Consider the following 20,861-nt stretch of genomic DNA (forward strand, 5'->3'; position numbering starts at 1 on the left):
CAATACGCCAAGAAGAGGGGGTTCATCGATTTCTCAACCCGTCATCGATTAATCGCCGCGAACGGTAATCGGCGAGCAAACGATTAAGTATGCAGTAATTGCGACGGACGGATACCAAAAACTAAAAAGAACGTGAGGTGCTGCGAACGGCAATCAACGAACAAGCCCAAGTGCCTGCACGGCAATAAACGACGGAAGAATACCGAAAATTAAAAGGAACGAGGAGTGCAACACGAGGACTTCCCAGGAGGTCACCCATCCTAGTACTACTCTCGCCCAAGCACGCTTAACTGCGGAGTTCTGATGGGATCCGGTGCTTTAGTGCTGGTATGATCGCACCCGTCACTTCTTGCGCAAATTATGTATCCGACCCTTCCTTTCCCGTGCGTTGCTCGACGTGTCACACGCGAGCCCCCGTCCAAAAGATTACGCAATACGCCAAGAAGAGGGGGTTCATCGATTTCTCAACCCGTCATCGATTAATCGCCGCGAACGGTAATCGGCGAGCAAACGATTAAGTATGCAGTAATTGCGACGGACGGATACCAAAAACTAAAAAGAACGTGAGGTGCTGCGAACGGCAATCAACGAACAAGCCCAAGTGCCTGCACGGCAATAAACGACGGAAGAATACCGAAAATTAAAAGGAACGAGGAGTGCAACACGAGGACTTCCCAGGAGGTCACCCATCCTAGTACTACTCTCGCCCAAGCACGCTTAACTGCGGAGTTCTGATGGGATCCGGTGCTTTAGTGCTGGTATGATCGCACCCGTCACTTCTTGCGCAAATTATGTATCCGACCCTTCCTTTCCCGTGCGTTGCTCGACGTGTCACACGCGAGCCCCCGTCCAAAAGATTACGCAATACGCCAAGAAGAGGGGGTTCATCGATTTCTCAACCCGTCATCGATTAATCGCCGCGAACGGTAATCGGCGAGCAAACGATTAAGTATGCAGTAATTGCGACGGACGGATACCAAAAACTAAAAAGAACGTGAGGTGCTGCGAACGGCAATCAACGAACAAGCCCAAGTGCCTGCACGGCAATAAACGACGGAAGAATACCGAAAATTAAAAAGAACGAGGAGTGCAACACGAGGACTTCCCAGGAGGTCACCCATCCTAGTACTACTCTCGCCCAAGCACGCTTAACTGCGGAGTTCTGATTGGATCCGGTGCTTTAGTGCTGGTATGATCGCACCCGTCACTTCTTGCGCAAATTATGTATCCGACCCTTCCTTTCCCGTGCGTTGCTCGACGTGTCACACGCGAGCCCCCGTCCAAAAGATTACGCAATACGCCAAGAAGAGGGGGTTCATCGATTTCTCAACCCGTCATCGATTAATCGCCGCGAACGGTAATCGGCGAGCAAACGATTAAGTATGCAGTAATTGCGACGGACGGATACCAAAAACTAAAAAGAACGTGAGGTGCTGCGAACGGCAATCAACGAACAAGCCCAAGTGCCTGCACGGCAATAAACGACGGAAGAATACCGAAAATTAAAAAGAACGAGGAGTGCAACACGAGGACTTCCCAGGAGGTCACCCATCCTAGTACTACTCTCGCCCAAGCACGCTTAACTGCGGAGTTCTGATGGGATCCGGTGCTTTAGTGCTGGTATGATCGCACCCGTCACTTCTTGCGCAAATTATGTATCCGACCCTTCCTTTCCCGTGCGTTGCTCGACGTGTCACACGCGAGCCCCCGTCCAAAAGATTACGCAATACGCCAAGAAGAGGGGGTTCATCGATTTCTCAACCCGTCATCGATTAATCGCCGCGAACGGTAATCGGCGAGCAAACGATTAAGTATGCAGTAATTGCGACGGACGGATACCAAAAACTAAAAAGAACGTGAGGTGCTGCGAACGGCAATCAACGAACAAGCCCAAGTGCCTGCACGGCAATAAACGACGGAAGAATACCGAAAATTAAAAAGAACGAGGAGTGCAACACGAGGACTTCCCAGGAGGTCACCCATCCTAGTACTACTCTCGCCCAAGCACGCTTAACTGCGGAGTTCTGATGGGATCCGGTGCTTTAGTGCTGGTATGATCGCACCCGTCACTTCTTGCGCAAATTATGTATCCGACCCTTCCTTTCCCGTGCGTTGCTCGACGTGTCACACGCGAGCCCCCGTCCAAAAGATTACGCAATACGCCAAGAAGAGGGGGTTCATCGATTTCTCAACCCGTCATCGATTAATCGCCGCGAACGGTAATCGGCGAGCAAACGATTAAGTATGCAGTAATTGCGACGGACGGATACCAAAAACTAAAAAGAACGTGAGGTGCTGCGAACGGCAATCAACGAACAAGCCCAAGTGCCTGCACGGCAATAAACGACGGAAGAATACCGAAAATTAAAAGGAACGAGGAGTGCAACACGAGGACTTCCCAGGAGGTCACCCATCCTAGTACTACTCTCGCCCAAGCACGCTTAACTGCGGAGTTCTGATGGGATCCGGTGCTTTAGTGCTGGTATGATCGCACCCGTCACTTCTTGCGCAAATTATGTATCCGACCCTTCCTTTCCCGTGCGTTGCTCGACGTGTCACACGCGAGCCCCCGTCCAAAAGATTACGCAATACGCCAAGAAGAGGGGGTTCATCGATTTCTCAACCCGTCATCGATTAATCGCCGCGAACGGTAATCGGCGAGCAAACGATTAAGTATGCAGTAATTGCGACGGACGGATACCAAAAACTAAAAAGAACGTGAGGTGCTGCGAACGGCAATCAACGAACAAGCCCAAGTGCCTGCACGGCAATAAACGACGGAAGAATACCGAAAATTAAAAAGAACGAGGAGTGCAACACGAGGACTTCCCAGGAGGTCACCCATCCTAGTACTACTCTCGCCCAAGCACGCTTAACTGCGGAGTTCTGATGGGATCCGGTGCTTTAGTGCTGGTATGATCGCACCCGTCACTTCTTGCGCAAATTATGTATCCGACCCTTCCTTTCCCGTGCGTTGCTCGACGTGTCACACGCGAGCCCCCGTCCAAAAGATTACGCAATACGCCAAGAAGAGGGGGTTCATCGATTTCTCAACCCGTCATCGATTAATCGCCGCGAACGGTAATCGGCGAGCAAACGATTAAGTATGCAGTAATTGCGACGGACGGATACCAAAAACTAAAAAGAACGTGAGGTGCTGCGAACGGCAATCAACGAACAAGCCCAAGTGCCTGCACGGCAATAAACGACGGAAGAATACCGAAAATTAAAAAGAACGAGGAGTGCAACACGAGGACTTCCCAGGAGGTCACCCATCCTAGTACTACTCTCGCCCAAGCACGCTTAACTGCGGAGTTCTGATGGGATCCGGTGCTTTAGTGCTGGTATGATCGCACCCGTCACTTCTTGCGCAAATTATGTATCCGACCCTTCCTTTCCCGTGCGTTGCTCGACGTGTCACACGCGAGCCCCCGTCCAAAAGATTACGCAATACGCCAAGAAGAGGGGGTTCATCGATTTCTCAACCCGTCATCGATTAATCGCCGCGAACGGTAATCGGCGAGCAAACGATTAAGTATGCAGTAATTGCGACGGACGGATACCAAAAACTAAAAAGAACGTGAGGTGCTGCGAACGGCAATCAACGAACAAGCCCAAGTGCCTGCACGGCAATAAACGACGGAAGAATACCGAAAATTAAAAGGAACGAGGAGTGCAACACGAGGACTTCCCAGGAGGTCACCCATCCTAGTACTACTCTCGCCCAAGCACGCTTAACTGCGGAGTTCTGATGGGATCCGGTGCTTTAGTGCTGGTATGATCGCACCCGTCACTTCTTGCGCAAATTATGTATCCGACCCTTCCTTTCCCGTGCGTTGCTCGACGTGTCACACGCGAGCCCCCGTCCAAAAGATTACGCAATACGCCAAGAAGAGGGGGTTCATCGATTTCTCAACCCGTCATCGATTAATCGCCGCGAACGGTAATCGGCGAGCAAACGATTAAGTATGCAGTAATTGCGACGGACGGATACCAAAAACTAAAAAGAACGTGAGGTGCTGCGAACGGCAATCAACGAACAAGCCCAAGTGCCTGCACGGCAATAAACGACGGAAGAATACCGAAAATTAAAAGGAACGAGGAGTGCAACACGAGGACTTCCCAGGAGGTCACCCATCCTAGTACTACTCTCGCCCAAGCACGCTTAACTGCGGAGTTCTGATGGGATCCGGTGCTTTAGTGCTGGTATGATCGCACCCGTCACTTCTTGCGCAAATTATGTATCCGACCCTTCCTTTCCCGTGCGTTGCTCGACGTGTCACACGCGAGCCCCCGTCCAAAAGATTACGCAATACGCCAAGAAGAGGGGGTTCATCGATTTCTCAACCCGTCATCGATTAATCGTCGCGAACGGTAATCGGCGAGCAAACGATTAAGTATGCAGTAATTGCGACGGACGGATACCAAAAACTAAAAAGAACGTGAGGTGCTGCGAACGGCAATCAACGAACAAGCCCAAGTGCCTGCACGGCAATAAACGACGGAAGAATACCGAAAATTAAAAAGAACGAGGAGTGCAACACGAGGACTTCCCAGGAGGTCACCCATCCTAGTACTACTCTCGCCCAAGCACGCTTAACTGCGGAGTTCTGATGGGATCCGGTGCTTTAGTGCTGGTATGATCGCACCCGTCACTTCTTGCGCAAATTATGTATCCGACCCTTCCTTTCCCGTGCGTTGCTCGACGTGTCACACGCGAGCCCCCGTCCAAAAGATTACGCAATACGCCAAGAAGAGGGGGTTCATCGATTTCTCAACCCGTCATCGATTAATCGCCGCGAACGGTAATCGGCGAGCAAACGATTAAGTATGCAGTAATTGCGACGGACGGATACCAAAAACTAAAAAGAACGTGAGGTGCTGCGAACGGCAATCAACGAACAAGCCCAAGTGCCTGCACGGCAATAAACGACGGAAGAATACCGAAAATTAAAAAGAACGAGGAGTGCAACACGAGGACTTCCCAGGAGGTCACCCATCCTAGTACTACTCTCGCCCAAGCACGCTTAACTGCGGAGTTCTGATGGGATCCGGTGCTTTAGTGCTGGTATGATCGCACCCGTCACTTCTTGCGCAAATTATGTATCCGACCCTTCCTTTCCCGTGCGTTGCTCGACGTGTCACACGCGAGCCCCCGTCCAAAAGATTACGCAATACGCCAAGAAGAGGGGGTTCATCGATTTCTCAACCCGTCATCGATTAATCGCCGCGAACGGTAATCGGCGAGCAAACGATTAAGTATGCAGTAATTGCGACGGACGGATACCAAAAACTAAAAAGAACGTGAGGTGCTGCGAACGGCAATCAACGAACAAGCCCAAGTGCCTGCACGGCAATAAACGACGGAAGAATACCGAAAATTAAAAAGAACGAGGAGTGCAACACGAGGACTTCCCAGGAGGTCACCCATCCTAGTACTACTCTCGCCCAAGCACGCTTAACTGCGGAGTTCTGATGGGATCCGGTGCTTTAGTGCTGGTATGATCGCACCCGTCACTTCTTGCGCAAATTATGTATCCGACCCTTCCTTTCCCGTGCGTTGCTCGACGTGTCACACGCGAGCCCCCGTCCAAAAGATTACGCAATACGCCAAGAAGAGGGGGTTCATCGATTTCTCAACCCGTCATCGATTAATCGCCGCGAACGGTAATCGGCGAGCAAACGATTAAGTATGCAGTAATTGCGACGGACGGATACCAAAAACTAAAAAGAACGTGAGGTGCTGCGAACGGCAATCAACGAACAAGCCCAAGTGCCTGCACGGCAATAAACGACGGAAGAATACCGAAAATTAAAAGGAACGAGGAGTGCAACACGAGGACTTCCCAGGAGGTCACCCATCCTAGTACTACTCTCGCCCAAGCACGCTTAACTGCGGAGTTCTGATGGGATCCGGTGCTTTAGTGCTGGTATGATCGCACCCGTCACTTCTTGCGCAAATTATGTATCCGACCCTTCCTTTCCCGTGCGTTGCTCGACGTGTCACACGCGAGCCCCCGTCCAAAAGATTACGCAATACGCCAAGAGAGGGGGTTCATCGATTTCTCAACCCGTCATCGATTAATCGCCGCGAACGGTAATCGGCGAGCAAACGATTAAGTATGCAGTAATTGCGACGGACGGATACCAAAAACTAAAAAGAACGTGAGGTGCTGCGAACGGCAATCAACGAACAAGCCCAAGTGCCTGCACGGCAATAAACGACGGAAGAATACCGAAAATTAAAAGAACGAGGAGTGCAACACGAGGACTTCCCAGGAGGTCACCCATCCTAGTACTACTCTCGCCCAAGCACGCTTAACTGCGGAGTTCTGATGGGATCCGGTGCTTTAGTGCTGGTATGATCGCACCCGTCACTTCTTGCGCAAATTATGTATCCGACCCTTCCTTTCCCGTGCGTTGCTCGACGTGTCACACGCGAGCCCCCGTCCAAAAGATTACGCAATACGCCAAGAAGAGGGGGTTCATCGATTTCTCAACCCGTCATCGATTAATCGCCGCGAACGGTAATCGGCGAGCAAACGATTAAGTATGCAGTAATTGCGACGGACGGATACCAAAAACTAAAAAGAACGTGAGGTGCTGCGAACGGCAATCAACGAACAAGCCCAAGTGCCTGCACGGCAATAAACGACGGAAGAATACCGAAAATTAAAAGAACGAGGAGTGCAACACGAGGACTTCCCAGGAGGTCACCCATCCTAGTACTACTCTCGCCCAAGCACGCTTAACTGCGGAGTTCTGATGGGATCCGGTGCTTTAGTGCTGGTATGATCGCACCCGTCACTTCTTGCGCAAATTATGTATCCGACCCTTCCTTTCCCGTGCGTTGCTCGACGTGTCACACGCGAGCCCCCGTCCAAAAGATTACGCAATACGCCAAGAAGAGGGGGTTCATCGATTTCTCAACCCGTCATCGATTAATCGCCGCGAACGGTAATCGGCGAGCAAACGATTAAGTATGCAGTAATTGCGACGGACGGATACCAAAAACTAAAAAGAACGTGAGGTGCTGCGAACGGCAATCAACGAACAAGCCCAAGTGCCTGCACGGCAATAAACGACGGAAGAATACCGAAAATTAAAAAGAACGAGGAGTGCAACACGAGGACTTCCCAGGAGGTCACCCATCCTAGTACTACTCTCGCCCAAGCACGCTTAACTGCGGAGTTCTGATGGGATCCGGTGCTTTAGTGCTGGTATGATCGCACCCGTCACTTCTTGCGCAAATTATGTATCCGACCCTTCCTTTCCCGTGCGTTGCTCGACGTGTCACACGCGAGCCCCCGTCCAAAAGATTACGCAATACGCCAAGAAGAGGGGGTTCATCGATTTCTCAACCCGTCATCGATTAATCGCCGCGAACGGTAATCGGCGAGCAAACGATTAAGTATGCAGTAATTGCGACGGACGGATACCAAAAACTAAAAAGAACGTGAGGTGCTGCGAACGGCAATCAACGAACAAGCCCAAGTGCCTGCACGGCAATAAACGACGGAAGAATACCGAAAATTAAAAAGGAACGAGGAGTGCAACACGAGGACTTCCCAGGAGGTCACCCATCCTAGTACTACTCTCGCCCAAGCACGCTTAACTGCGGAGTTCTGATGGGATCCGGTGCTTTAGTGCTGGTATGATCGCACCCGTCACTTCTTGCGCAAATTATGTATCCGACCCTTCCTTTCCCGTGCGTTGCTCGACGTGTCACACGCGAGCCCCCGTCCAAAAGATTACGCAATACGCCAAGAAGAGGGGGTTCATCGATTTCTCAACCGTCATCGATTAATCGCCGGCGAACGGTAATCGGCGAGCAAACGATTAAGTATGCAGTAATTGCGACGGACGGATACCAAAAACTAAAAAGAACGTGAGGTGCTGCGAACGGCAATCAACGAACAAGCCCAAGTGCCTGCACGGCAATAAACGACGGAAGAATACCGAAAATTAAAAGGAACGAGGAGTGCAACACGAGGACTTCCCAGGAGGTCACCCATCCTAGTACTACTCTCGCCCAAGCACGCTTAACTGCGGAGTTCTGATGGGATCCGGTGCTTTAGTGCTGGTATGATCGCACCCGTCACTTCTTGCGCAAATTATGTATCCGACCCTTCCTTTCCCGTGCGTTGCTCGACGTGTCACACGCGAGCCCCCGTCCAAAAGATTACGCAATACGCCAAGAAGAGGGGGTTCATCGATTTCTCAACCCGTCATCGATTAATCGCCGCGAACGGTAATCGGCGAGCAAACGATTAAGTATGCAGTAATTGCGACGGACGGATACCAAAAACTAAAAAGAACGTGAGGTGCTGCGAACGGCAATCAACGAACAAGCCCAAGTGCCTGCACGGCAATAAACGACGGAAGAATACCGAAAATTAAAAGGAACGAGGAGTGCAACACGAGGACTTCCCAGGAGGTCACCCATCCTAGTACTACTCTCGCCCAAGCACGCTTAACTGCGGAGTTCTGATGGGATCCGGTGCTTTAGTGCTGGTATGATCGCACCCGTCACTTCTTGCGCAAATTATGTATCCGACCCTTCCTTTCCCGTGCGTTGCTCGACGTGTCACACGCGAGCCCCCGTCCAAAAGATTACGCAATACGCCAAGAAGAGGGGGTTCATCGATTTCTCAACCCGTCATCGATTAATCGCCGCGAACGGTAATCGGCGAGCAAACGATTAAGTATGCAGTAATTGCGACGGACGGATACCAAAAACTAAAAAGAACGTGAGGTGCTGCGAACGGCAATCAACGAACAAGCCCAAGTGCCTGCACGGCAATAAACGACGGAAGAATACCGAAAATTAAAAAGAACGAGGAGTGCAACACGAGGACTTCCCAGGAGGTCACCCATCCTAGTACTACTCTCGCCCAAGCACGCTTAACTGCGGAGTTCTGATGGGATCCGGTGCTTTAGTGCTGGTATGATCGCACCCGTCACTTCTTGCGCAAATTATGTATCCGACCCTTCCTTTCCCGTGCGTTGCTCGACGTGTCACACGCGAGCCCCCGTCCAAAAGATTACGCAATACGCCAAGAAGAGGGGGTTCATCGATTTCTCAACCCGTCATCGATTAATCGCCGCGAACGGTAATCGGCGAGCAAACGATTAAGTATGCAGTAATTGCGACGGACGGATACCAAAAACTAAAAAGAACGTGAGGTGCTGCGAACGGCAATCAACGAACAAGCCCAAGTGCCTGCACGGCAATAAACGACGGAAGAATACCGAAAATTAAAAAGAACGAGGAGTGCAACACGAGGACTTCCCAGGAGGTCACCCATCCTAGTACTACTCTCGCCCAAGCACGCTTAACTGCGGAGTTCTGATGGGATCCGGTGCTTTAGTGCTGGTATGATCGCACCCGTCACTTCTTGCGCAAATTATGTATCCGACCCTTCCTTTCCCGTGCGTTGCTCGACGTGTCACACGCGAGCCCCCGTCCAAAAGATTACGCAATACGCCAAGAAGAGGGGGTTCATCGATTTCTCAACCCGTCATCGATTAATCGCCGCGAACGGTAATCGGCGAGCAAACGATTAAGTATGCAGTAATTGCGACGGACGGATACCAAAAACTAAAAAGAACGTGAGGTGCTGCGAACGGCAATCAACGAACAAGCCCAAGTGCCTGCACGGCAATAAACGACGGAAGAATACCGAAAATTAAAAAGAACGAGGAGTGCAACACGAGGACTTCCCAGGAGGTCACCCATCCTAGTACTACTCTCGCCCAAGCACGCTTAACTGCGGAGTTCTGATGGGATCCGGTGCTTTAGTGCTGGTATGATCGCACCCGTCACTTCTTGCGCAAATTATGTATCCGACCCTTCCTTTCCCGTGCGTTGCTCGACGTGTCACACGCGAGCCCCCGTCCAAAAGATTACGCAATACGCCAAGAAGAGGGGGTTCATCGATTTCTCAACCCGTCATCGATTAATCGCCGCGAACGGTAATCGGCGAGCAAACGATTAAGTATGCAGTAATTGCGACGGACGGATACCAAAAACTAAAAAGAACGTGAGGTGCTTGCGAACGGCAATCAACGAACAAGCCCAAGTGCCTGCACGGCAATAAACGACGGAAGAATACCGAAAATTAAAAGGAACGAGGAGTGCAACACGAGGACTTCCCAGGAGGTCACCCATCCTAGTACTACTCTCGCCCAAGCACGCTTAACTGCGGAGTTCTGATGGGATCCGGTGCTTTAGTGCTGGTATGATCGCACCCGTCACTTCTTGCGCAAATTATGTATCCGACCCTTCCTTTCCCGTGCGTTGCTCGACGTGTCACACGCGAGCCCCCGTCCAAAAGATTACGCAATACGCCAAGAAGAGGGGGTTCATCGATTTCTCAACCCGTCATCGATTAATCGCCTGCGAACGGTAATCGGCGAGCAAACGATTAAGTATGCAGTAATTGCGACGGACGGATACCAAAAACTAAAAAGAACGTGAGGTGCTGCGAACGGCAATCAACGAACAAGCCCAAGTGCCTGCACGGCAATAAACGACGGAAGAATACCGAAAATTAAAAGGAACGAGGAGTGCAACACGAGGACTTCCCAGGAGGTCACCCATCCTAGTACTACTCTCGCCCAAGCACGCTTAACTGCGGAGTTCTGATGGGATCCGGTGCTTTAGTGCTGGTATGATCGCACCCGTCACTTCTTGCGCAAATTATGTATCCGACCCTTCCTTTCCCGTGCGTTGCTCGACGTGTCACACGCGAGCCCCCGTCCAAAAGATTACGCAATACGCCAAGAAGAGGGGGTTCATCGATTTCTCAACCCGTCATCGATTAATCGCCGCGAACGGTAATCGGCGAGCAAACGATTAAGTATGCAGTAATTGCGACGGACGGATACCAAAAACTAAAAAGAACGTGAGGTGCTGCGAACGGCAATCAACGAACAAGCCCAAGTGCCTGCACGGCAATAAACGACGGAAGAATACCGAAAATTAAAAAGAACGAGGAGTGCAACACGAGGACTTCCCAGGAGGTCACCCATCCTAGTACTACTCTCGCCCAAGCACGCTTAACTGCGGAGTTCTGATGGGATCCGGTGCTTTAGTGCTGGTATGATCGCACCCGTCACTTCTTGCGCAAATTATGTATCCGACCCTTCCTTTCCCGTGCGTTGCTCGACGTGTCACACGCGAGCCCCCGTCCAAAAGATTACGCAATACGCCAAGAAGAGGGGGTTCATCGATTTCTCAACCCGTCATCGATTAATCGCCGCGAACGGTAATCGGCGAGCAAACGATTAAGTATGCAGTAATTGCGACGGACGGATACCAAAAACTAAAAAGAACGTGAGGTGCTGCGAACGGCAATCAACGAACAAGCCCAAGTGCCTGCACGGCAATAAACGACGGAAGAATACCGAAAATTAAAAAGAACGAGGAGTGCAACACGAGGACTTCCCAGGAGGTCACCCATCCTAGTACTACTCTCGCCCAAGCACGCTTAACTGCGGAGTTCTGATGGGATCCGGTGCTTTAGTGCTGGTATGATCGCACCCGTCACTTCTTGCGCAAATTATGTATCCGACCCTTCCTTTCCCGTGCGTTGCTCGACGTGTCACACGCGAGCCCCCGTCCAAAAGATTACGCAATACGCCAAGAAGAGGGGGTTCATCGATTTCTCAACCCGTCATCGATTAATCGCCGCGAACGGTAATCGGCGAGCAAACGATTAAGTATGCAGTAATTGCGACGGACGGATACCAAAAACTAAAAAGAACGTGAGGTGCTGCGAACGGCAATCAACGAACAAGCCCAAGTGCCTGCACGGCAATAAACGACGGAAGAATACCGAAAATTAAAAAGAACGAGGAGTGCAACACGAGGACTTCCCAGGAGGTCACCCATCCTAGTACTACTCTCGCCCAAGCACGCTTAACTGCGGAGTTCTGATGGGATCCGGTGCTTTAGTGCTGGTATGATCGCACCCGTCACTTCTTGCGCAAATTATGTATCCGACCCTTCCTTTCCCGTGCGTTGCTCGACGTGTCACACGCGAGCCCCCGTCCAAAAGATTACGCAATACGCCAAGAAGAGGGGGTTCATCGATTTCTCAACCCGTCATCGATTAATCGCCGCGAACGGTAATCGGCGAGCAAACGATTAAGTATGCAGTAATTGCGACGGACGGATACCAAAAACTAAAAAGAACGTGAGGTGCTGCGAACGGCAATCAACGAACAAGCCCAAGTGCCTGCACGGCAATAAACGACGGAAGAATACCGAAAATTAAAAAGAACGAGGAGTGCAACACGAGGACTTCCCAGGAGGTCACCCATCCTAGTACTACTCTCGCCCAAGCACGCTTAACTGCGGAGTTCTGATGGGATCCGGTGCTTTAGTGCTGGTATGATCGCACCCGTCACTTCTTGCGCAAATTATGTATCCGACCCTTCCTTTCCCGTGCGTTGCTCGACGTGTCACACGCGAGCCCCCGTCCAAAAGATTACGCAATACGCCAAGAAGAGGGGGTTCATCGATTTCTCAACCCGTCATCGATTAATCGCCGCGAACGGTAATCGGCGAGCAAACGATTAAGTATGCAGTAATTGCGACGGACGGATACCAAAAACTAAAAAGAACGTGAGGTGCTGCGAACGGCAATCAACGAACAAGCCCAAGTGCCTGCACGGCAATAAACGACGGAAGAATACCGAAAATTAAAAAGAACGAGGAGTGCAACACGAGGACTTCCCAGGAGGTCACCCATCCTAGTACTACTCTCGCCCAAGCACGCTTAACTGCGGAGTTCTGATGGGATCCGGTGCTTTAGTGCTGGTATGATCGCACCCGTCACTTCTTGCGCAAATTATGTATCCGACCCTTCCTTTCCCGTGCGTTGCTCGACGTGTCACACGCGAGCCCCCGTCCAAAAGATTACGCAATACGCCAAGAAGAGGGGGTTCATCGATTTCTCAACCCGTCATCGATTAATCGCCGCGAACGGTAATCGGCGAGCAAACGATTAAGTATGCAGTAATTGCGACGGACGGATACCAAAAACTAAAAAGAACGTGAGGTGCTGCGAACGGCAATCAACGAACAAGCCCAAGTGCCTGCACGGCAATAAACGACGGAAGAATACCGAAAATTAAAAAGAACGAGGAGTGCAACACGAGGACTTCCCAGGAGGTCACCCATCCTAGTACTACTCTCGCCCAAGCACGCTTAACTGCGGAGTTCTGATGGGATCCGGTGCTTTAGTGCTGGTATGATCGCACCCGTCACTTCTTGCGCAAATTATGTATCCGACCCTTCCTTTCCCGTGCGTTGCTCGACGTGTCACACGCGAGCCCCCGTCCAAAAGATTACGCAATACGCCAAGAAGAGGGGGTTCATCGATTTCTCAACCCGTCATCGATTAATCGCCGCGAACGGTAATCGGCGAGCAAACGATTAAGTATGCAGTAATTGCGACGGACGGATACCAAAAACTAAAAAGAACGTGAGGTGCTGCGAACGGCAATCAACGAACAAGCCCAAGTGCCTGCACGGCAATAAACGACGGAAGAATACCGAAAATTAAAAAGAACGAGGAGTGCAACACGAGGACTTCCCAGGAGGTCACCCATCCTAGTACTACTCTCGCCCAAGCACGCTTAACTGCGGAGTTCTGATGGGATCCGGTGCTTTAGTGCTGGTATGATCGCACCCGTCACTTCTTGCGCAAATTATGTATCCGACCCTTCCTTTCCCGTGCGTTGCTCGACGTGTCACACGCGAGCCCCCGTCCAAAAGATTACGCAATACGCCAAGAAGAGGGGGTTCATCGATTTCTCAACCCGTCATCGATTAATCGCCGCGAACGGTAATCGGCGAGCAAACGATTAAGTATGCAGTAATTGCGACGGACGGATACCAAAAACTAAAAAGAACGTGAGGTGCTGCGAACGGCAATCAACGAACAAGCCCAAGTGCCTGCACGGCAATAAACGACGGAAGAATACCGAAAATTAAAAAGAACGAGGAGTGCAACACGAGGACTTCCCAGGAGGTCACCCATCCTAGTACTACTCTCGCCCAAGCACGCTTAACTGCGGAGTTCTGATGGGATCCGGTGCTTTAGTGCTGGTATGATCGCACCCGTCACTTCTTGCGCAAATTATGTATCCGACCCTTCCTTTCCCGTGCGTTGCTCGACGTGTCACACGCGAGCCCCCGTCCAAAAGATTACGCAATACGCCAAGAAGAGGGGGTTCATCGATTTCTCAACCCGTCATCGATTAATCGCCGCGAACGGTAATCGGCGAGCAAACGATTAAGTATGCAGTAATTGCGACGGACGGATACCAAAAACTAAAAAGAACGTGAGGTGCTGCGAACGGCAATCAACGAACAAGCCCAAGTGCCTGCACGGCAATAAACGACGGAAGAATACCGAAAATTAAAAAGAACGAGGAGTGCAACACGAGGACTTCCCAGGAGGTCACCCATCCTAGTACTACTCTCGCCCAAGCACGCTTAACTGCGGAGTTCTGATGGGATCCGGTGCTTTAGTGCTGGTATGATCGCACCCGTCACTTCTTGCGCAAATTATGTATCCGACCCTTCCTTTCCCGTGCGTTGCTCGACGTGTCACACGCGAGCCCCCGTCCAAAAGATTACGCAATACGCCAAGAAGAGGGGGTTCATCGATTTCTCAACCCGTCATCGATTAATCGCCGCGAACGGTAATCGGCGAGCAAACGATTAAGTATGCAGTAATTGCGACGGACGGATACCAAAAACTAAAAAGAACGTGAGGTGCTGCGAACGGCAATCAACGAACAAGCCCAAGTGCCTGCACGGCAATAAACGACGGAAGAATACCGAAAATTAAAAAGAACGAGGAGTGCAACACGAGGACTTCCCAGGAGGTCACCCATCCTAGTACTACTCTCGCCCAAGCACGCTTAACTGCGGAGTTCTGATGGGATCCGGTGCTTTAGTGCTGGTATGATCGCACCCGTCACTTCTTGCGCAAATTATGTATCCGACCCTTCCTTTCCCGTGCGTTGCTCGACGTGTCACACGCGAGCCCCCGTCCAAAAGATTACGCAATACGCCAAGAAGAGGGGGTTCATCGATTTCTCAACCCGTCATCGATTAATCGCCGCGAACGGTAATCGGCGAGCAAACGATTAAGTATGCAGTAATTGCGACGGACGGATACCAAAAACTAAAAAGAACGTGAGGTGCTGCGAACGGCAATCAACGAACAAGCCCAAGTGCCTGCACGGCAATAAACGACGGAAGAATACCGAAAATTAAAAAGAACGAGGAGTGCAACACGAGGACTTCCCAGGAGGTCACCCATCCTAGTACTACTCTCGCCCAAGCACGCTTAACTGCGGAGTTCTGATGGGATCCGGTGCTTTAGTGCTGGTATGATCGCACCCGTCACTTCTTGCGCAAATTATGTATCCGACCCTTCCTTTCCCGTGCGTTGCTCGACGTGTCACACGCGAGCCCCCGTCCAAAAGATTACGCAATACGCCAAGAAGAGGGGGTTCATCGATTTCTCAACCCGTCATCGATTAATCGCCGCGAACGGTAATCGGCGAGCAAACGATTAAGTATGCAGTAATTGCGACGGACGGATACCAAAAACTAAAAAGAACGTGAGGTGCTGCGAACGGCAATCAACGAACAAGCCCAAGTGCCTGCACGGCAATAAACGACGGAAGAATACCGAAAATTAAAAAGAACGAGGAGTGCAACACGAGGACTTCCCAGGAGGTCACCCATCCTAGTACTACTCTCGCCCAAGCACGCTTAACTGCGGAGTTCTGATGGGATCCGGTGCTTTAGTGCTGGTATGATCGCACCCGTCACTTCTTGCGCAAATTATGTATCCGACCCTTCCTTTCCCGTGCGTTGCTCGACGTGTCACACGCGAGCCCCCGTCCAAAGGATTACGCAATACGCCAAGAAGAGGGGGTTCATCGATTTCTCAACCCGTCATCGATTAATCGCCGCGAACGGTAATCGGCGAGCAAACGATTAAGTATGCAGTAATTGCGACGGACGGATACCAAAAACTAAAAAGAACGTGAGGTGCTGCGAACGGCAATCAACGAACAAGCCCAAGTGCCTGCACGGCAATAAACGACGGAAGAATACCGAAAATTAAAAAGAACGAGGAGTGCAACACGAGGACTTCCCAGGAGGTCACCCATCCTAGTACTACTCTCGCCCAAGCACGCTTAACTGCGGAGTTCTGATGGGATCCGGTGCTTTAGTGCTGGTATGATCGCACCCGTCACTTCTTGCGCAAATTATGTATCCGACCCTTCCTTTCCCGTGCGTTGCTCGACGTGTCACACGCGAGCCCCCGTCCAAAGGATTACGCAATACGCCAAGAAGAGGGGGTTCATCGATTTCTCAACCCGTCATCGATTAATCGCCGCGAACGGTAATCGGCGAGCAAACGATTAAGTATGCAGTAATTGCGACGGACGGATACCAAAAACTAAAAAGAACGTGAGGTGCTGCGAACGGCAATCAACGAACAAGCCCAAGTGCCTGCACGGCAATAAACGACGGAAGAATACCGAAAATTAAAAAGAACGAGGAGTGCAACACGAGGACTTCCCAGGAGGTCACCCATCCTAGTACTACTCTCGCCCAAGCACGCTTAACTGCGGAGTTCTGATGGGATCCGGTGCTTTAGTGCTGGTATGATCGCACCCGTCACTTCTTGCGCAAATTATGTATCCGACCCTTCCTTTCCCGTGCGTTGCTCGACGTGTCACACGCGAGCCCCCGTCCAAAGGATTACGCAATACGCCAAGAAGAGGGGGTTCATCGATTTCTCAACCCGTCATCGATTAATCGCCGCGAACGGTAATCGGCGAGCAAACGATTAAGTATGCAGTAATTGCGACGGACGGATACCAAAAACTAAAAAGAACGTGAGGTGCTGCGAACGGCAATCAACGAACAAGCCCAAGTGCCTGCACGGCAATAAACGACGGAAGAATACCGAAAATTAAAAAGAACGAGGAGTGCAACACGAGGACTTCCCAGGAGGTCACCCATCCTAGTACTACTCTCGCCCAAGCACGCTTAACTGCGGAGTTCTGATGGGATCCGGTGCTTTAGTGCTGGTATGATCGCACCCGTCACTTCTTGCGCAAATTATGTATCCGACCCTTCCTTTCCCGTGCGTTGCTCGACGTGTCACACGCGAGCCCCCGTCCAAAGGATTACGCAATACGCCAAGAAGAGGGGGTTCATCGATTTCTCAACCCGTCATCGATTAATCGCCGCGAACGGTAATCGGCGAGCAAACGATTAAGTATGCAGTAATTGCGACGGACGGATACCAAAAACTAAAAAGAACGTGAGGTGCTGCGAACGGCAATCAACGAACAAGCCCAAGTGCCTGCACGGCAATAAACGACGGAAGAATACCGAAAATTAAAAAGAACGAGGAGTGCAACACGAGGACTTCCCAGGAGGTCACCCATCCTAGTACTACTCTCGCCCAAGCACGCTTAACTGCGGAGTTCTGATGGGATCCGGTGCTTTAGTGCTGGTATGATCGCACCCGTCACTTCTTGCGCAAATTATGTATCCGACCCTTCCTTTCCCGTGCGTTGCTCGACGTGTCACACGCGAGCCCCCGTCCAAAAGATTACGCAATACGCCAAGAAGAGGGGGTTCATCGATTTCTCAACCCGTCATCGATTAATCGCCGCGAACGGTAATCGGCGAGCAAACGATTAAGTATGCAGTAATTGCGACGGACGGATACCAAAAACTAAAAAGAACGTGAGGTGCTGCGAACGGCAATCAACGAACAAGCCCAAGTGCCTGCACGGCAATAAACGACGGAAGAATACCGAAAATTAAAAAGAACGAGGAGTGCAACACGAGGACTTCCCAGGAGGTCACCCATCCTAGTACTACTCTCGCCCAAGCACGCTTAACTGCGGAGTTCTGATGGGATCCGGTGCTTTAGTGCTGGTATGATCGCACCCGTCACTTCTTGCGCAAATTATGTATCCGACCCTTCCTTTCCCGTGCGTTGCTCGACGTGTCACACGCGAGCCCCCGTCCAAAGGATTACGCAATACGCCAAGAAGAGGGGGTTCATCGATTTCTCAACCCGTCATCGATTAATCGCCGCGAACGGTAATCGGCGAGCAAACGATTAAGTATGCAGTAATTGCGACGGACGGATACCAAAAACTAAAAAGAACGTGAGGTGCTGCGAACGGCAATCAACGAACAAGCCCAAGTGCCTGCACGGCAATAAACGACGGAAGAATACCGAAAATTAAAAAGAACGAGGAGTGCAACACGAGGACTTCCCAGGAGGTCACCCATCCTAGTACTACTCTCGCCCAAGCACGCTTAACTGCGGAGTTCTGATGGGATCCGGTGCTTTAGTGCTGGTATGATCGCACCCGTCACTTCTTGCGCAAATTATGTATCCGACCCTTCCTTTCCCGTGCGTTGCTCGACGTGTCACACGCGAGCCCCCGTCCAAAGGATTACGCAATACGCCAAGAAGAGGGGGTTCATCGATTTCTCAACCCGTCATCGATTAATCGCCGCGAACGGTAATCGGCGAGCAAACGATTAAGTATGCAGTAATTGCGACGGACGGATACCAAAAACTAAAAAGAACGTGAGGTGCTGCGAACGGCAATCAACGAACAAGCCCAAGTGCCTGCACGGCAATAAACGACGGAAGAATACCGAAAATTAAAAAGAACGAGGAGTGCAACACGAGGACTTCCCAGGAGGTCACCCATCCTAGTACTACTCTCGCCCAAGCACGCTTAACTGCGGAGTTCTGATGGGATCCGGTGCTTTAGTGCTGGTATGATCGCACCCGTCACTTCTTGCGCAAATTATGTATCCGACCCTTCCTTTCCCGTGCGTTGCTCGACGTGTCACACGCGAGCCCCCGTCCAAAGGATTACGCAATACGCCAAGAAGAGGGGGTTCATCGATTTCTCAACCCGTCATCGATTAATCGCCGCGAACGGTAATCGGCGAGCAAACGATTAAGTATGCAGTAATTGCGACGGACGGATACCAAAAACTAAAAAGAACGTGAGGTGCTGCGAACGGCAATCAACGAACAAGCCCAAGTGCCTGCACGGCAATAAACGACGGAAGAATACCGAAAATTAAAAAGAACGAGGAGTGCAACACGAGGACTTCCCAGGAGGTCACCCATCCTAGTACTACTCTCGCCCAAGCACGCTTAACTGCGGAGTTCTGATGGGATCCGGTGCTTTAGTGCTGGTATGATCGCACCCGTCACTTCTTGCGCAAATTATGTATCCGACCCTTCCTTTCCCGTGCGTTGCTCGACGTGTCACACGCGAGCCCCCGTCCAAAGGATTACGCAATACGCCAAGAAGAGGGGGTTCATCGATTTCTCAACCCGTCATCGATTAATCGCCGCGAACGGTAATCGGCGAGCAAACGATTAAGTATGCAGTAATTGCGACGGACGGATACCAAAAACTAAAAAGAACGTGAGGTGCTGCGAACGGCAATCAACGAACAAGCCCAAGTGCCTGCACGGCAATAAACGACGGAAGAATACCGAAAATTAAAAAGAACGAGGAGTGCAACACGAGGACTTCCCAGGAGGTCACCCATCCTAGTACTACTCTCGCCCAAGCACGCTTAACTGCGGAGTTCTGATGGGATCCGGTGCTTTAGTGCTGGTATGATCGCACCCGTCACTTCTTGCGCAAATTATGTATCCGACCCTTCCTTTCCCGTGCGTTGCTCGACGTGTCACACGCGAGCCCCCGTCCAAAGGATTACGCAATACGCCAAGAAGAGGGGGTTCATCGATTTCTCAACCCGTCATCGATTAATCGCCGCGAACGGTAATCGGCGAGCAAACGATTAAGTATGCAGTAATTGCGACGGACGGATACCAAAAACTAAAAAGAACGTGAGGTGCTGCGAACGGCAATCAACGAACAAGCCCAAGTGCCTGCACGGCAATAAACGACGGAAGAATACCGAAAATTAAAAAGAACGAGGAGTGCAACACGAGGACTTCCCAGGAGGTCACCCATCCTAGTACTACTCTCGCCCAAGCACGCTTAACTGCGGAGTTCTGATGGGATCCGGTGCTTTAGTGCTGGTATGATCGCACCCGTCACTTCTTGCGCAAATTATGTATCCGACCCTTCCTTTCCCGTGCGTTGCTCGACGTGTCACACGCGAGCCCCCGTCCAAAGGATTACGCAATACGCCAAGAAGAGGGGGTTCATCGATTTCTCAACCCGTCATCGATTAATCGCCGCGAACGGTAATCGGCGAGCAAACGATTAAGTATGCAGTAATTGCGACGGACGGATACCAAAAACTAAAAAGAACGTGAGGTGCTGCGAACGGCAATCAACGAACAAGCCCAAGTGCCTGCACGGCAATAAACGACGGAAGAATACCGAAAATTAAAAAGAACGAGGAGTGCAACACGAGGACTTCCCAGGAGGTCACCCATCCTAGTACTACTCTCGCCCAAGCACGCTTAACTGCGGAGTTCTGATGGGATCCGGTGCTTTAGTGCTGGTATGATCGCACCCGTCACTTCTTGCGCAAATTATGTATCCGACCCTTCCTTTCCCGTGCGTTGCTCGACGTGTCACACGCGAGCCCCCGTCCAAAGGATTACGCAATACGCCAAGAAGAGGGGGTTCATCGATTTCTCAACCCGTCATCGATTAATCGCCGCGAACGGTAATCGGCGAGCAAACGATTAAGTATGCAGTAATTGCGACGGACGGATACCAAAAACTAAAAAGAACGTGAGGTGCTGCGAACGGCAATCAACGAACAAGCCCAAGTG

General features: G+C 51.1%; 48 non-coding genes across 48 annotated transcripts; all 48 read right to left on the bottom strand.

Moving 5' to 3' along the window:
• Positions 1-222: 222 nt before the first annotated feature.
• LOC149517170 (5S ribosomal RNA) lies at positions 223-341 on the bottom strand. Its single transcript, XR_016344517.1, has one exon. It is a non-coding gene; the product is annotated as a 5S ribosomal RNA (ribosomal RNA).
• A 312-nt stretch (positions 342-653) lies between these two features.
• On the bottom strand, positions 654-772 carry LOC149517171 (5S ribosomal RNA). Its single transcript, XR_016344518.1, has one exon. It is a non-coding gene; the product is annotated as a 5S ribosomal RNA (ribosomal RNA).
• Positions 773-1,084: 312 nt separating this feature from the next.
• LOC149517172 (5S ribosomal RNA) lies at positions 1,085-1,203 on the bottom strand. Its single transcript, XR_016344303.1, has one exon. It is a non-coding gene; the product is annotated as a 5S ribosomal RNA (ribosomal RNA).
• Positions 1,204-1,515: 312 nt separating this feature from the next.
• On the bottom strand, positions 1,516-1,634 carry LOC149517173 (5S ribosomal RNA). Its single transcript, XR_016344519.1, has one exon. It is a non-coding gene; the product is annotated as a 5S ribosomal RNA (ribosomal RNA).
• A 312-nt stretch (positions 1,635-1,946) lies between these two features.
• On the bottom strand, positions 1,947-2,065 carry LOC149517174 (5S ribosomal RNA). Its single transcript, XR_016344520.1, has one exon. It is a non-coding gene; the product is annotated as a 5S ribosomal RNA (ribosomal RNA).
• Positions 2,066-2,377: 312 nt separating this feature from the next.
• LOC149517175 (5S ribosomal RNA) lies at positions 2,378-2,496 on the bottom strand. Its single transcript, XR_016344521.1, has one exon. It is a non-coding gene; the product is annotated as a 5S ribosomal RNA (ribosomal RNA).
• Positions 2,497-2,808: 312 nt separating this feature from the next.
• On the bottom strand, positions 2,809-2,927 carry LOC149517176 (5S ribosomal RNA). Its single transcript, XR_016344523.1, has one exon. It is a non-coding gene; the product is annotated as a 5S ribosomal RNA (ribosomal RNA).
• A 312-nt stretch (positions 2,928-3,239) lies between these two features.
• On the bottom strand, positions 3,240-3,358 carry LOC149517177 (5S ribosomal RNA). Its single transcript, XR_016344524.1, has one exon. It is a non-coding gene; the product is annotated as a 5S ribosomal RNA (ribosomal RNA).
• A 312-nt stretch (positions 3,359-3,670) lies between these two features.
• Positions 3,671-3,789, bottom strand: LOC149517178 (5S ribosomal RNA). The gene has a single exon (XR_016344525.1). It is a non-coding gene; the product is annotated as a 5S ribosomal RNA (ribosomal RNA).
• A 312-nt stretch (positions 3,790-4,101) lies between these two features.
• On the bottom strand, positions 4,102-4,220 carry LOC149517179 (5S ribosomal RNA). The gene has a single exon (XR_016344526.1). It is a non-coding gene; the product is annotated as a 5S ribosomal RNA (ribosomal RNA).
• A 312-nt stretch (positions 4,221-4,532) lies between these two features.
• On the bottom strand, positions 4,533-4,651 carry LOC149517180 (5S ribosomal RNA). Its single transcript, XR_016344527.1, has one exon. It is a non-coding gene; the product is annotated as a 5S ribosomal RNA (ribosomal RNA).
• A 312-nt stretch (positions 4,652-4,963) lies between these two features.
• Positions 4,964-5,082, bottom strand: LOC149517181 (5S ribosomal RNA). The gene has a single exon (XR_016344528.1). It is a non-coding gene; the product is annotated as a 5S ribosomal RNA (ribosomal RNA).
• Positions 5,083-5,394: 312 nt separating this feature from the next.
• On the bottom strand, positions 5,395-5,513 carry LOC149517182 (5S ribosomal RNA). The gene has a single exon (XR_016344529.1). It is a non-coding gene; the product is annotated as a 5S ribosomal RNA (ribosomal RNA).
• A 312-nt stretch (positions 5,514-5,825) lies between these two features.
• On the bottom strand, positions 5,826-5,944 carry LOC149517183 (5S ribosomal RNA). Its single transcript, XR_016344530.1, has one exon. It is a non-coding gene; the product is annotated as a 5S ribosomal RNA (ribosomal RNA).
• Positions 5,945-6,254: 310 nt separating this feature from the next.
• LOC149517184 (5S ribosomal RNA) lies at positions 6,255-6,373 on the bottom strand. Its single transcript, XR_016344531.1, has one exon. It is a non-coding gene; the product is annotated as a 5S ribosomal RNA (ribosomal RNA).
• A 311-nt stretch (positions 6,374-6,684) lies between these two features.
• On the bottom strand, positions 6,685-6,803 carry LOC149517185 (5S ribosomal RNA). Its single transcript, XR_016344532.1, has one exon. It is a non-coding gene; the product is annotated as a 5S ribosomal RNA (ribosomal RNA).
• Positions 6,804-7,115: 312 nt separating this feature from the next.
• Positions 7,116-7,234, bottom strand: LOC149517186 (5S ribosomal RNA). The gene has a single exon (XR_016344534.1). It is a non-coding gene; the product is annotated as a 5S ribosomal RNA (ribosomal RNA).
• A 313-nt stretch (positions 7,235-7,547) lies between these two features.
• Positions 7,548-7,666, bottom strand: LOC149517187 (5S ribosomal RNA). Its single transcript, XR_016344535.1, has one exon. It is a non-coding gene; the product is annotated as a 5S ribosomal RNA (ribosomal RNA).
• Positions 7,667-7,978: 312 nt separating this feature from the next.
• LOC149517188 (5S ribosomal RNA) lies at positions 7,979-8,097 on the bottom strand. Its single transcript, XR_016344536.1, has one exon. It is a non-coding gene; the product is annotated as a 5S ribosomal RNA (ribosomal RNA).
• A 312-nt stretch (positions 8,098-8,409) lies between these two features.
• LOC149517189 (5S ribosomal RNA) lies at positions 8,410-8,528 on the bottom strand. The gene has a single exon (XR_016344537.1). It is a non-coding gene; the product is annotated as a 5S ribosomal RNA (ribosomal RNA).
• Positions 8,529-8,840: 312 nt separating this feature from the next.
• LOC149517190 (5S ribosomal RNA) lies at positions 8,841-8,959 on the bottom strand. Its single transcript, XR_016344538.1, has one exon. It is a non-coding gene; the product is annotated as a 5S ribosomal RNA (ribosomal RNA).
• Positions 8,960-9,271: 312 nt separating this feature from the next.
• LOC149517191 (5S ribosomal RNA) lies at positions 9,272-9,390 on the bottom strand. The gene has a single exon (XR_016344539.1). It is a non-coding gene; the product is annotated as a 5S ribosomal RNA (ribosomal RNA).
• A 312-nt stretch (positions 9,391-9,702) lies between these two features.
• LOC149517192 (5S ribosomal RNA) lies at positions 9,703-9,821 on the bottom strand. Its single transcript, XR_016344540.1, has one exon. It is a non-coding gene; the product is annotated as a 5S ribosomal RNA (ribosomal RNA).
• Positions 9,822-10,134: 313 nt separating this feature from the next.
• LOC149517193 (5S ribosomal RNA) lies at positions 10,135-10,253 on the bottom strand. The gene has a single exon (XR_016344541.1). It is a non-coding gene; the product is annotated as a 5S ribosomal RNA (ribosomal RNA).
• A 313-nt stretch (positions 10,254-10,566) lies between these two features.
• Positions 10,567-10,685, bottom strand: LOC149517194 (5S ribosomal RNA). The gene has a single exon (XR_016344542.1). It is a non-coding gene; the product is annotated as a 5S ribosomal RNA (ribosomal RNA).
• A 312-nt stretch (positions 10,686-10,997) lies between these two features.
• On the bottom strand, positions 10,998-11,116 carry LOC149517195 (5S ribosomal RNA). Its single transcript, XR_016344543.1, has one exon. It is a non-coding gene; the product is annotated as a 5S ribosomal RNA (ribosomal RNA).
• Positions 11,117-11,428: 312 nt separating this feature from the next.
• On the bottom strand, positions 11,429-11,547 carry LOC149517196 (5S ribosomal RNA). The gene has a single exon (XR_016344545.1). It is a non-coding gene; the product is annotated as a 5S ribosomal RNA (ribosomal RNA).
• Positions 11,548-11,859: 312 nt separating this feature from the next.
• LOC149517197 (5S ribosomal RNA) lies at positions 11,860-11,978 on the bottom strand. The gene has a single exon (XR_016344546.1). It is a non-coding gene; the product is annotated as a 5S ribosomal RNA (ribosomal RNA).
• Positions 11,979-12,290: 312 nt separating this feature from the next.
• LOC149517198 (5S ribosomal RNA) lies at positions 12,291-12,409 on the bottom strand. Its single transcript, XR_016344547.1, has one exon. It is a non-coding gene; the product is annotated as a 5S ribosomal RNA (ribosomal RNA).
• A 312-nt stretch (positions 12,410-12,721) lies between these two features.
• LOC149517199 (5S ribosomal RNA) lies at positions 12,722-12,840 on the bottom strand. Its single transcript, XR_016344548.1, has one exon. It is a non-coding gene; the product is annotated as a 5S ribosomal RNA (ribosomal RNA).
• A 312-nt stretch (positions 12,841-13,152) lies between these two features.
• Positions 13,153-13,271, bottom strand: LOC149517200 (5S ribosomal RNA). Its single transcript, XR_016344549.1, has one exon. It is a non-coding gene; the product is annotated as a 5S ribosomal RNA (ribosomal RNA).
• Positions 13,272-13,583: 312 nt separating this feature from the next.
• On the bottom strand, positions 13,584-13,702 carry LOC149517201 (5S ribosomal RNA). The gene has a single exon (XR_016344550.1). It is a non-coding gene; the product is annotated as a 5S ribosomal RNA (ribosomal RNA).
• Positions 13,703-14,014: 312 nt separating this feature from the next.
• On the bottom strand, positions 14,015-14,133 carry LOC149517202 (5S ribosomal RNA). Its single transcript, XR_016344551.1, has one exon. It is a non-coding gene; the product is annotated as a 5S ribosomal RNA (ribosomal RNA).
• Positions 14,134-14,445: 312 nt separating this feature from the next.
• LOC149517203 (5S ribosomal RNA) lies at positions 14,446-14,564 on the bottom strand. Its single transcript, XR_016344552.1, has one exon. It is a non-coding gene; the product is annotated as a 5S ribosomal RNA (ribosomal RNA).
• Positions 14,565-14,876: 312 nt separating this feature from the next.
• Positions 14,877-14,995, bottom strand: LOC149517204 (5S ribosomal RNA). Its single transcript, XR_016344553.1, has one exon. It is a non-coding gene; the product is annotated as a 5S ribosomal RNA (ribosomal RNA).
• A 312-nt stretch (positions 14,996-15,307) lies between these two features.
• Positions 15,308-15,426, bottom strand: LOC149517205 (5S ribosomal RNA). Its single transcript, XR_016344554.1, has one exon. It is a non-coding gene; the product is annotated as a 5S ribosomal RNA (ribosomal RNA).
• A 312-nt stretch (positions 15,427-15,738) lies between these two features.
• On the bottom strand, positions 15,739-15,857 carry LOC149517206 (5S ribosomal RNA). Its single transcript, XR_016344556.1, has one exon. It is a non-coding gene; the product is annotated as a 5S ribosomal RNA (ribosomal RNA).
• Positions 15,858-16,169: 312 nt separating this feature from the next.
• Positions 16,170-16,288, bottom strand: LOC149517207 (5S ribosomal RNA). The gene has a single exon (XR_016344557.1). It is a non-coding gene; the product is annotated as a 5S ribosomal RNA (ribosomal RNA).
• A 312-nt stretch (positions 16,289-16,600) lies between these two features.
• On the bottom strand, positions 16,601-16,719 carry LOC149517208 (5S ribosomal RNA). Its single transcript, XR_016344558.1, has one exon. It is a non-coding gene; the product is annotated as a 5S ribosomal RNA (ribosomal RNA).
• Positions 16,720-17,031: 312 nt separating this feature from the next.
• On the bottom strand, positions 17,032-17,150 carry LOC149517209 (5S ribosomal RNA). Its single transcript, XR_016344559.1, has one exon. It is a non-coding gene; the product is annotated as a 5S ribosomal RNA (ribosomal RNA).
• A 312-nt stretch (positions 17,151-17,462) lies between these two features.
• Positions 17,463-17,581, bottom strand: LOC149517210 (5S ribosomal RNA). Its single transcript, XR_016344560.1, has one exon. It is a non-coding gene; the product is annotated as a 5S ribosomal RNA (ribosomal RNA).
• Positions 17,582-17,893: 312 nt separating this feature from the next.
• On the bottom strand, positions 17,894-18,012 carry LOC149517211 (5S ribosomal RNA). The gene has a single exon (XR_016344561.1). It is a non-coding gene; the product is annotated as a 5S ribosomal RNA (ribosomal RNA).
• Positions 18,013-18,324: 312 nt separating this feature from the next.
• On the bottom strand, positions 18,325-18,443 carry LOC149517212 (5S ribosomal RNA). The gene has a single exon (XR_016344562.1). It is a non-coding gene; the product is annotated as a 5S ribosomal RNA (ribosomal RNA).
• A 312-nt stretch (positions 18,444-18,755) lies between these two features.
• On the bottom strand, positions 18,756-18,874 carry LOC149517213 (5S ribosomal RNA). Its single transcript, XR_016344563.1, has one exon. It is a non-coding gene; the product is annotated as a 5S ribosomal RNA (ribosomal RNA).
• A 312-nt stretch (positions 18,875-19,186) lies between these two features.
• On the bottom strand, positions 19,187-19,305 carry LOC149517214 (5S ribosomal RNA). The gene has a single exon (XR_016344564.1). It is a non-coding gene; the product is annotated as a 5S ribosomal RNA (ribosomal RNA).
• A 312-nt stretch (positions 19,306-19,617) lies between these two features.
• Positions 19,618-19,736, bottom strand: LOC149517215 (5S ribosomal RNA). The gene has a single exon (XR_016344565.1). It is a non-coding gene; the product is annotated as a 5S ribosomal RNA (ribosomal RNA).
• A 312-nt stretch (positions 19,737-20,048) lies between these two features.
• Positions 20,049-20,167, bottom strand: LOC149517216 (5S ribosomal RNA). Its single transcript, XR_016344568.1, has one exon. It is a non-coding gene; the product is annotated as a 5S ribosomal RNA (ribosomal RNA).
• A 312-nt stretch (positions 20,168-20,479) lies between these two features.
• LOC149517217 (5S ribosomal RNA) lies at positions 20,480-20,598 on the bottom strand. The gene has a single exon (XR_016344569.1). It is a non-coding gene; the product is annotated as a 5S ribosomal RNA (ribosomal RNA).
• Between the last annotated feature and the right edge of the window lie 263 nt (positions 20,599-20,861).

Source organism: Durio zibethinus, chromosome 8 (genome assembly GCF_047325235.1).
Source record: "Durio zibethinus cultivar Kanyao isolate XHJ-2024 chromosome 8, ASM4732523v1, whole genome shotgun sequence".
NCBI classification, from domain to species: domain Eukaryota; kingdom Viridiplantae; phylum Streptophyta; class Magnoliopsida; order Malvales; family Malvaceae; genus Durio; species Durio zibethinus.